Here is a 10,092-nt window from a genome sequence, read left to right as displayed (position 1 = left end):
AGTAGAAGGCAATTTTCTACAAGTCAATATTTCCCTGTGCTGGGTGGCAGTGGCATGGGAGAGAGTCAGGGAGGGAGGCTCGGGTTTACTGTGCAGAAGAAGGCAAAGGTAAACCACTTCCATATTTTACCAAGAAAACTCTGGATACACTAGACAAGACAAGACCCCCATGCTTAGTAAAGTGTTTGGCACTTAGTTGCTTAATAGAACATTCTTCAGCCATTTGCTTTTCCCACTGGAAGTGTGTTAAGGGGTACAGCAGATGTACTTTGCACCAGGTACTCCCAAATTACCCCTCTTAGGGTCTCACCTAGAGAGTTTCCAGTACTCTGCCAGTCTCAACTATGGGAGGGAGAGTCAAGCAAAGGCATAACCATTCCATTCCTAGCTTGGGCAGTGGCTAGTGAGTGGAAGGCAATCTGCTACAAGTCAAAATTCACATATGTTGGGCAGCAGTGGCAAAGGAGCGAGTCAAGGGTGGAGACTTAAATTTACTGCATGGAAGGAGGCAATGGCAAACCACTTCTGGATTTTTTACCAAGAAAACTCTATGGGTGCTCTACCAGAATGATTACAGATGGAGGTGGGGTGTTCTAGAAGAGATGTGTCCATGGCATTGCTATGAGTCAGAGACGACTGGACAGCATAAGACAAGACTTCCAAATGACATGTGTCAGTCCAGCTATCTGAAAAATGACTGAAAGGTGACCCCAAAAGTCTTACATTTAATTGGGGGAGCAGAAATGGCAATTGGTCAAAGGCTGAAATCCTAGCACAGAACAGTTACAGGGCATCATGTTGCTTCTACATGCTTTTCCATGCACTTTTCCAGGACCTAGCCTGCAGCAAAGGCCATGTTCACCACACTCATTTGTGGCCTTGAGATAGACTGACATTCTGGAATAATAATAATAATAATAATTATGGCATTTGTTAAGCACTTACTATGAGCCAAGCCCTGTTCTAAGCACCGAGTACACACTGAGCCATCTTCTTTAGTAATAAATACATAGAGTTCCTGGCTAGGATCTTTCCAGCAATTGAGAGCAATGAGATTAAAAATAGATTTCTGTGATCAGCTATTTGTTATTTCATTTCATGGACTGTGATAGTAGAGTTTCCAAACCCTGTAGCCTCTCCTGGTATTAAATGTGTTAGAGAAGGTTGCTGCAGAGTTCTAAAGAGAATACTCCCTCCCTCTGCTGAGAGCATGGGGGTACAACCGGGTCCAAGAGCTTTGCTTTTCCTCATGGATCTAAATGTGAGAGTGATTTCTTTAAATATTAAAGTCTGATGTTCACATAGTTTCAAAATAGACATATTTAAAGCAAGATCCTTGAAAACAGCACATATATTAGGAGTGTTTTTATAACCATTGTTAAGGGCTTTTCAAGGGTGGTACAATGTGGTATTTAAGCGCTTACCATGGGACAGGCACTGTTCTAAGTACTAGGATAGATACAAGTTTATCAGGTTGCACATATTCCCTGTCTTGCATGTCCTCCGCACCAAATCTGTTCCCCTTCCCAACTCCACAGCTCTGTTTCAATAGCTTCAACCACCCCTACTGTGAGCCCATAGTCTAGGTGGGAGGGAAGAGAAAATAAAAGTAAAATGATTCAGACACAGGGTCACACAATCTACAATATGGGGGTGGTGCTGGCAGTGGATAAACAGGAATCAAAATAAAGAGATCAATACAGCAAAAGAACAATTCAATAATAACAACAATGATGAACCAGCAGCACACAACTGCCAGAAGGAAACAATTCTCAGGTTCTCCACCTCTCCTAGTAGAGGGTAAATTTCACTCCTTTAAATAACCTCAGAAGTTATGAAAGCAATGGTTTTACTCTTAAGGTATGTCAAACTAGTTCCACCACAACCTCATATGTGTCCCATCTCTTGTTTCACAGAGTTCTGAAATTGTCAAACTTTTCCTGGATTCTCTCTTTGCTTCCAGAAGCTGCTCTCCACAATTTCCCATATTCCTCTCAACACCAAATCCATTCCTCTTACCAACTCCACAGCTTCATTTCAAAGGCTTCAGCCACTCCCACTGCAGCAGATCTCTCAACTGCTACTCCCCTCAGTCTCTGGGACTGCAAGGTCAGAGTGCCAAGCTCTGAGTGGGGAAAGATGGAGTGAGGATATGTTTGCAACCGTCTCATGGTTATTGGATGAAAGGGCTCCCTTGCCTCATGGTCCTCTTCTTCCTCCTCCTTCACCAGCACTGGGAACAGAATAATAATAGTAATAATAATAATAATGATAATGGCATTTGTTAAGCACTTACTATGTGCAAAGCACTGTTCTAAGCGCTGGGGAAGATACAAGGTGATCAGCTTGTATCACAATGTCTTAATGCCCATTTTACAGATGAGGTAACTGAGGCACAGAGAAGTTAAGTGACTTGCCCAAAGTCACACAGCTGACAAGCGGCAGAGCCGGGATTTGAACCCATGACTTCTGATTCCCCAGCCCATGTCTTTCCACTGAGCCACGCTGCTTCTCAAGGAGTGCTTGACCCTGAAGGGAATTTGGGAGGAAACTCATATTTTTCCCCCAAGTCTACCATTATCCCTTGTCTCTCTTCCTCCTCTTTCCCTTTCATCTCCACTCTTTTTCCCGGACTTTGTGCCCCGATGAAAAGGAATTCTAGGTGTAGGGGAGCAGGATGATGGCAGCAGCAGTAGCTATGTCTGCAATGGTGGGGTAGCAGTGAAGTTCATCACTTTAGAGGCATAGAAAAAAAGTTCAAAAATAACTTTAGCCTAGAGAGGTTGCAGAGACAGGGTAGAGCTGAGTTGGAGTACGGGGAGAAATTTACAGCAATAATGGGGAATAGCTTCCTAGGGAGAGGGGAGGAGGCTATCTGGTGAAACAACAATAATAATAATGTTGGTATTTGTTAAGCACTTACTATGTGCAAAGCACTGTTCTAAGCACTGGGGGGATACAAGGTGATCGGGTTGTCCCTCATGGGGCTCACAGTCTTCATCCCCATTTTACAGATGAGATAACTGAGGCCCAGAGAAGTTAAGTGACTTGCCCAAAGTCACACAGCTGACAAGTGGCGGAGCAGGGATCAAAACCCATGACCTCTGACTCCCAAGCCCAGGCTCTTTCCACTGGCCACGCTGCCTTCTCTAACCGCTATATCAGTCAATCGATCAATCTACAGTCAATTTAAAAACAAGAGAAAACCCTTCAAACACTCTAGTGTTTAGATAGAGGGTGCACAAACCAGAAAATCATGTGGCTGACAGTCACATATCAAACAGGGAAACCAGAGAGCAGCTGTTCCCACAGTGGAGAAGGAGGAGGAGAATTGAGGCTGCTTGCATGGGAGCAGCTGGAAGGACTCATGACAAACTCGAATGCAAGCCAGAGTTGATCACCAGGAATCTAAATTGGTAAATGTGTGTGTCTGTGTTGGCCGGCGGGGGGGGGGGGGTTGTACCTGTACCTGTTGCCTTCTTTTTGCACTAGGCAGTAAGGGTCTAGTGGAAAAATCACAGGCCTGCAAGTCAGAAGACTTCCAGCTTTGTACTTAAGTACACATCCATAATTTATTTAATGTCTGTCTCCCGCTCTAGACTACAGGCTACTTTTAGAGGGGGAACATGTCTACCAGCTCTGTTATAATGTACTCTTCCAAGCACTTAGAACAGTGCTCTGCACACAGAAAGCACTACTCAATAAATACGATTGATTGCCTGCTGGACGACCTTTGGTAAGTCATTTAACTTCTCGGTGCCTCAGTTACCTCAACTGTAAAACAGGGATTCAATACCGATTCTCTTTTCCATTCTGCCTGTGAGCCCCTAGTGGAATAGGGACTGTACCCAACCTGATTATCTTGTATCCTAGAGGTCAGCTCGGCACTGAGCTCAGTGCTTGACATGTGCTTAACAAGTGCTTAAGCATTGCCATATTTTACAATTTCCCCTTCGACCAATCAGTGGTATTTACTGAGTGCTTACCCTGGTAAGAGCAAAGTGCTAAGCACTTGGGACAGTTCAATACAACAGAATTAGCAGACATGTTCCCTGTCCACAATGAGTCTAGAGGGGGAGGCAGACATAAACATAAATAAATTACAGATATGTGCATATGTGCTGTGATAGATACAAGTAGCGTAATGACAATAATAATAATTTTAATGCTGTAAAGGTGAAAGAGTGGTAGTTTGGCCTATATGTAAGGGGAGGGAGTTCCAGGCTAGGGGAAGGATGTAGGAAAGCGATTATTGATAAAATAGACAAGGTCGAGGCACAGTGAGTAAACTAGCACTAAAAGAGTGAGTGTGTGGGCTTGGCTGTAGTAGTTGATTAGTGAGGTGAGATAGGATGACCTATTTAAGGACTTTAAAGCCAGTGGTAAGAAGTTTCTGTTTGATGTGAAGGGCAGCTATTGGAGGTTCTTGAGGAGTGGGGAGTTATGGACTGATCATTTTTTGTTGATAAATGATCCAGGCAGCAGAGTGAAGTCTGTATTGGAGTGGGGAGAGACAGGAGGCTGGGAGGTCAGTGAGGAGGCAGGTGCAGTGGGCAACGTGGGATAGGATAAATGCTTGTATCACCATGGTAGCAGTTTGGGTGGAGAGGAAAGGGTGGATTTTAGCAAAAATCTAATTGCTAAAATCCATGTGTTGAGGTAGAACCCACAGGATTCAGTGAAAAACTGAATATGTCCCGCTGCTTGCCCCTGCTGCTGTCTTCTCCAGAAGTTTCTCTTGCCTGAGGCTTAAACTGCCACCAGGCGTGATGCAGGAAGGACATAGACCTGGAATGGTGGGACACTTCTGTCCATTCTGGAGGCAGACAAAGATGGACCTTTAAATGGAAAGATAACAATGACATATGACTGGTGGCTGTTGGGGTGATGGAGTCAAGGATGCCTGCATGATTTCTCCTGATAGTGCCTTGCTGTTCCTCTCATTCATTATGGGCAACAGGAGACAGAAGCTAGAAGCAGCGTGGCTTATTCAATCAATGGCATTTATTCATTCATTCATTCATTCATTCAATAGTATTTACTGAGCACTTACTATGTGCAGAACATTGTACTAAGCGCTTGGAATGTACAATTCGGCAACAGATAGAGACAATCCCTGCCCAATGACGGGCTCACAGTCAAATCGGGGGAGACAGATGGCAGAGCAAAACAGAAGGAAACAAAAACATGACAAGGTTATCACGATAAATAGAATCAAGGGAATGTACACCTCATTAACAAAAGAATAGGGTAATAAATGATACATACAAATGAGCACAATGCTGAGGGGAGGGGAGGGGAAGGGGAAGGGGGGAGCAGAGAATGGGGTGGGGAGGGAAAGGAGAGCAGAGGGAAAGGGGGCTCAGCTGAGGAGAGGGGATGGGGGAAGGGGAGGAGCAGAAGGTGGAGGGGGAGCAGAGGGAAAAGGGGGTAGCTCAGTCTGGAAGGGCCTCTTGGAGGGAGGTGAGCTCTCAGTAAGGGCTTTGAAGAGGGGAAGAGAGTTAGTTTGGTGGACGTGAGAGGTAAGGGAGGGGCAGTCCAGGACAGTGGTAGGATGTGGGCCAAAGGTCGACGGTGGGAGAGGTGTGAACAGGGGACATGAAGAGGTGAACTGCAGAGGAGCATAGTGAACACTTATTATGTGCATAGACTGTACTAAGCACTTGGGAGGGCTCGGTATAACAAAATTGGCATATGTTCCTTGCCCACAATGAAATCTATAGTCTAGAGGGGACTACAGGAAAGCCACAGGGCTGGGAGGCTCAGGACCCAGGTTCTGATCCTGGCTCTCCCACTTGCCTGCTTGCCTGGGACCTTGGACAAGTCACTTAACTTCTCTGTGCCACAGGTTCTTATATACATGTCCTTCCTCCGCCTCAGACGGTGGACATTATGTTGGACAGGGACTATGTCCCACCTAATTATCTTGCATCTACCCCAGCTATCAGTTCATTCATTCATTCATTCAATAGTATTTTATTGAGCGCTTACTATGTGCAGAGCACTGTACTAAGCGCTTGGGACTGAACAAAGTCGGCAACAGATAGAGACAGTCCCTGCCGTTTGACGGGCTTTACAGTCTAATCGGGGGAGACGGACAGACAAGAACAATGGCACTAAACAGCGTCAAGGGGAAGAACATCTCGTAAAAACAATGGCAACTAAATAGAATCAAGGCGATGTACCAATTCATTAACAAAATAAATAGGGTAACGAAAATATATACAGTTTGAGCGGACGGGTACAGTGCTGTGGGGATGGGAAGGGAGAGGTGGAGGAGCAGAGGGAAAAGGGGAAATGAGGCTTTTAGCTGCGGAGAGGTAAAGGGGGGATGGCAGAGGGAGTAGAGGGGGAAGAGGAGCTCAGTCTGGGAAAGCGCCTCTTGGAGGAGGTGATTTTAAGTAAGGGTTTTGAAGAGGGAAAGAGAATCAGTTTGGCGGAGGTGAGGAGGGAGGGCGTTCCAGGACCAGATCGGGAGGACGTGACCCAGGGTCGACGGCGGGATAGGCGAAACCGAGGGACGGCGAGGAGGGGGCGCAGAGGAGCGGAGCGTGCGGGTGGGCGGTAGAAAGAGAGAAGGGAGGAGAGGTAGGAAGGGGCAAGGTGCATGGAGAGCCTTGAAGCCTAGAGTGAGGAGTTTTGTTTGGAGCGGAGGTCGATAGGCAACCCACTGGATTGTTTAAGAGAGGGGAGTGACATGCCCAGATCGTTTCTGCAGGAAGATGGAGCCGGGCAGCGGAGTGAAGAATAGACCGGAGCGGGGCGAGAGAGGAGGAAGGGAGGTCAGAGAGAAGCTGACACAGTAGTCTAGCCGGGATATAACGAGAGCCGGTAATAGTAAGGTAGCCGTTTGGGTGGAGAGGAAAGGGCGGATCTTGGCGATATTGTAGAGGTGAAACGCAGGTCTTGGTAACGGATAGGATGTGTGGGGTGAACGAGAGGGACGAGTCAAGGATGACACCGAGATTGCGGGGCCTGCGGGACGGGAAGGATGGTCGTGCCATCCACCGGTGACGAGAAGTCTGGGAGCGACCGGGCTTGGGAGGGAAGATGAGGAGCTCAGTCTTGCTCATGTTGAGTTTTAGGTTGGCGGGCCGACATCCAGGTGGAGCACGTCCCGGAGCAGGAGGAGATGCGAGCTGAAGGGAGGGGGAGAGGACAGGGGCGGAGATGTAGATCTGCGTGTCATCTGCAGAGAGATGGTAGTCAAAGCCGTGAGAGCGGATGAGTTCACCGAGGAGTGAGTGTAAATGGAGAACAGAAGAGGGCCAAGAACTGACCTTGAGAACTCCAACAGTTAAAGGATGGAGGGGGAGGAGGCTCCAGCGTAGGAGACCGAGAATGATCGGCCAGAGAGGTAAGAGGAGAACCAGGAGAGGGACAGAGTCCGTGAAGCCAAGGTGAGTAGGTATCACGTCCAATGCTAAGCAACCACTAGTAGAGTTTAGAAATAGAAAATTATCTATTCTAATCCGCAGTAGCCGGCCATTTATTTTGTCCTCGGCCAATCGCTGAGGAGTACAACTTGTAAAGTTGATGGCTGGCACATTCTCCCCCTACCTACTCCCCACTTTATGAGACCACCAAGGCATTTCACGGCCCCCCCCCCAATTCCATCTGCCCCCCCACCTCATCTATACAGACCCCAGGTCAGGGGCATACCACCAACAGAAGAAGCTAGAGCAGATTTTACTATAGTGCCAAAAGCCTATTTCCAGAGCCTTTGTTCCATGAGCATCTATCAGAATAGGGGGAGTCCTCCCCCCCTCCCCTTTCCTCCCTAGACTGGGTGACACGACTGCATCAAATGACTGGCAGCGGGCACAGCACCGTGCTGGATCGTAATGATAATCCCTTCACATGGAGATTGGCAAAACATGATAGGCGCCCCCAGGCAATTTGTAAAACATAATTTAACGCCTCCTATGAAGAAACGCACCTCCTTCATGAATCCACACCACTGTATTCTCCCAAGCATTTAGTTCAGTGACTGCTTAGATCATCGCGCTCAGTATAATACTATGATTGATAATATATTGAGAGTTGTGCTGAATCATATAGGAAGTCTTTTCATTTGAAGATATTATTCAAAGAAATTATAAATCAATCCATCATATTTTTCGAGCACTTACTGTGTGCAGAATACTGTTCACATGCTTAGGAGAGTATAATAATACATAAATATTATAAAGAGCATGATGCTCTAGAGTATGTTCCTCTGCTTGATTAATTGATAAAGATATAATAATCTAGTTATTTGTGTGTCCTCTGTTTATTCATTTTTAAACCTCTTTATTTTAATTGTATGATGCAACTGTGGAAAATTATCTTGAAGACATCTTTACTAGGCGCAGACAAATGACATGGAGTTCAGAAACAGTTCATAGAGGTCTCAAGAGGTTTAAGAGAAGTTATGAAATGAACAAAAAAATCACTAAGCAGCTGAAAATGTGTGGAGATTTAGTGCAGTACCACATAAAAGAAAGTAAACAAACATGGCTTCATTACACAGTTGACTACACTCAGCAACTGATATGCAATCCCTCTTCCCAAGTCCCATACAGTATCTCATCAGTGATTTCAGGCTGGCAAAGGAGCCAATCAAATGAAAATGTATGTTGCCAAGGTCAAGTTTTAAAAGTTACAATTTTAAATTTACCATTAAGGATAAGGTTAGATTTAGAAAAGATATAAGGATTTAGAAATGGGTTTGGGCAATTTTTTTCAGTGTTAGTCTGGAATCTGAGAGCTTGCTGTAAAGAAAGATTGTGAAAGACTTCTCCGTACATAAAATAAATCCAATTTACACTTTCAGAGAGCCCTCTGGCTCTATACCAAATGACAGTTGTGAGACTAAAAAAAAAAAAAAATTGCTCATATCTATAATCCTCCATTATTTTCTCATTAGTTTACACTTATAAGGGAATCACTTTAATGTCTCCAGAGAATGATGATTATAAGCAAGAGCTACAAATTTATCTGTGTATTAAAATAAACTTTTTGATTATTTCAAATGCAATTTAAAATCCAAATAGATGGGATATCATGTTTATAGTGAGGTAATCTCATCCTCGGGTCTGGCTATAGTGACTGTCATAAGAGATGTAACTGGAAATGGGTAAAAGGCATATTCTCTTCCTTAAGCTTCATCTTCCCTTACTCTGAAAAATGACTATCTATAAAACTTTAAATGAAAATTGATGATTAAAGTTACATTCTATTTACACAGAAACAACTTCCTGCTAGTCTGGTACAACTAGAGACATTTCATCCAAGTGGCTTGTGTAACATCCTATCAGACTTTAACAAAGCAGTTCACTTCATAATGCTTCCCAATCTCAAGTGCATTTGCAAAATTTCAGGCACTTTTTGTTGTTGTTTTTAAATCCTGTATACCACTTTCTGCTGTAGCTGATTCCAGAAGGCTTTAACACTCAATCATGTTCATCTAGGTTTTTTTCTCAGTAATGCTATCTGGTGTACTATGTGCTTAATCAACGTTTAACTATTAGATGAAGCGTATTCTTATTTTCAGTATTACTATTCATCTGTTGAGTTGAATATTGTAGTGTGTTCAGTATAATCAAACTTTTATTTAATTTTATTTTGAGAAGAAGCATGGCTAGTGGATTAAGCACGGTCCTGGAGGTCAAAGTGACCTGGGTTTAATCCCAGCTCTTGCACTAGTCTGTTCGTGACCTGGCAGTTATTTTTCTCTTGTGCCTTCAATATACGTCACTCGTAAAATGGGGCTAGACTGTGACCTATGTGGGACAGGGACTGTGTCTAAGCTTGCACCTCTGTAATTGCCCCCAGCCACCTGTTGCGCCTGACACTATAGCTAAAGCACTTGGCAATTAAAAAAAAAAAATCAAAAGAAAGTTATTTAAAAAAAAACTAAGTATTGGGAAACAAAGAAACTGCATATCATTTGGACAGATATATCTAAGCAAATGGTTCTCTAAAAAATGTTCTATTTATTGGTTCAAATGCCTCAGTCTTCCATTTGTAACTGGGGAAAGGATAAAATATGTAGGTAAAAAGATAAATATATCTTCATTACTGAACCTGAACGAGTTGGATGTTCTGAAT

At 44.4% G+C, this 10,092-nt stretch overlaps 1 non-coding gene across 1 annotated transcript; it reads left to right on the top strand.

The window, feature by feature from the left end:
* The first annotated feature begins 292 nt into the window (after window positions 1-292).
* On the top strand, window positions 293-430 carry LOC114817812. Its single transcript, XR_003765667.1, has one exon. It is a non-coding gene; the product is annotated as a small nucleolar RNA SNORA7 (small nucleolar RNA).
* The last annotated feature ends 9,662 nt before the right edge of the window (window positions 431-10,092 follow it).

Source organism: Ornithorhynchus anatinus, chromosome 1 (genome assembly GCF_004115215.2).
Source record: "Ornithorhynchus anatinus isolate Pmale09 chromosome 1, mOrnAna1.pri.v4, whole genome shotgun sequence".
In the NCBI taxonomy this organism is placed as follows: domain Eukaryota; kingdom Metazoa; phylum Chordata; class Mammalia; order Monotremata; family Ornithorhynchidae; genus Ornithorhynchus; species Ornithorhynchus anatinus.
This window is presented reverse-complemented; position numbering and strand designations above follow the sequence as displayed.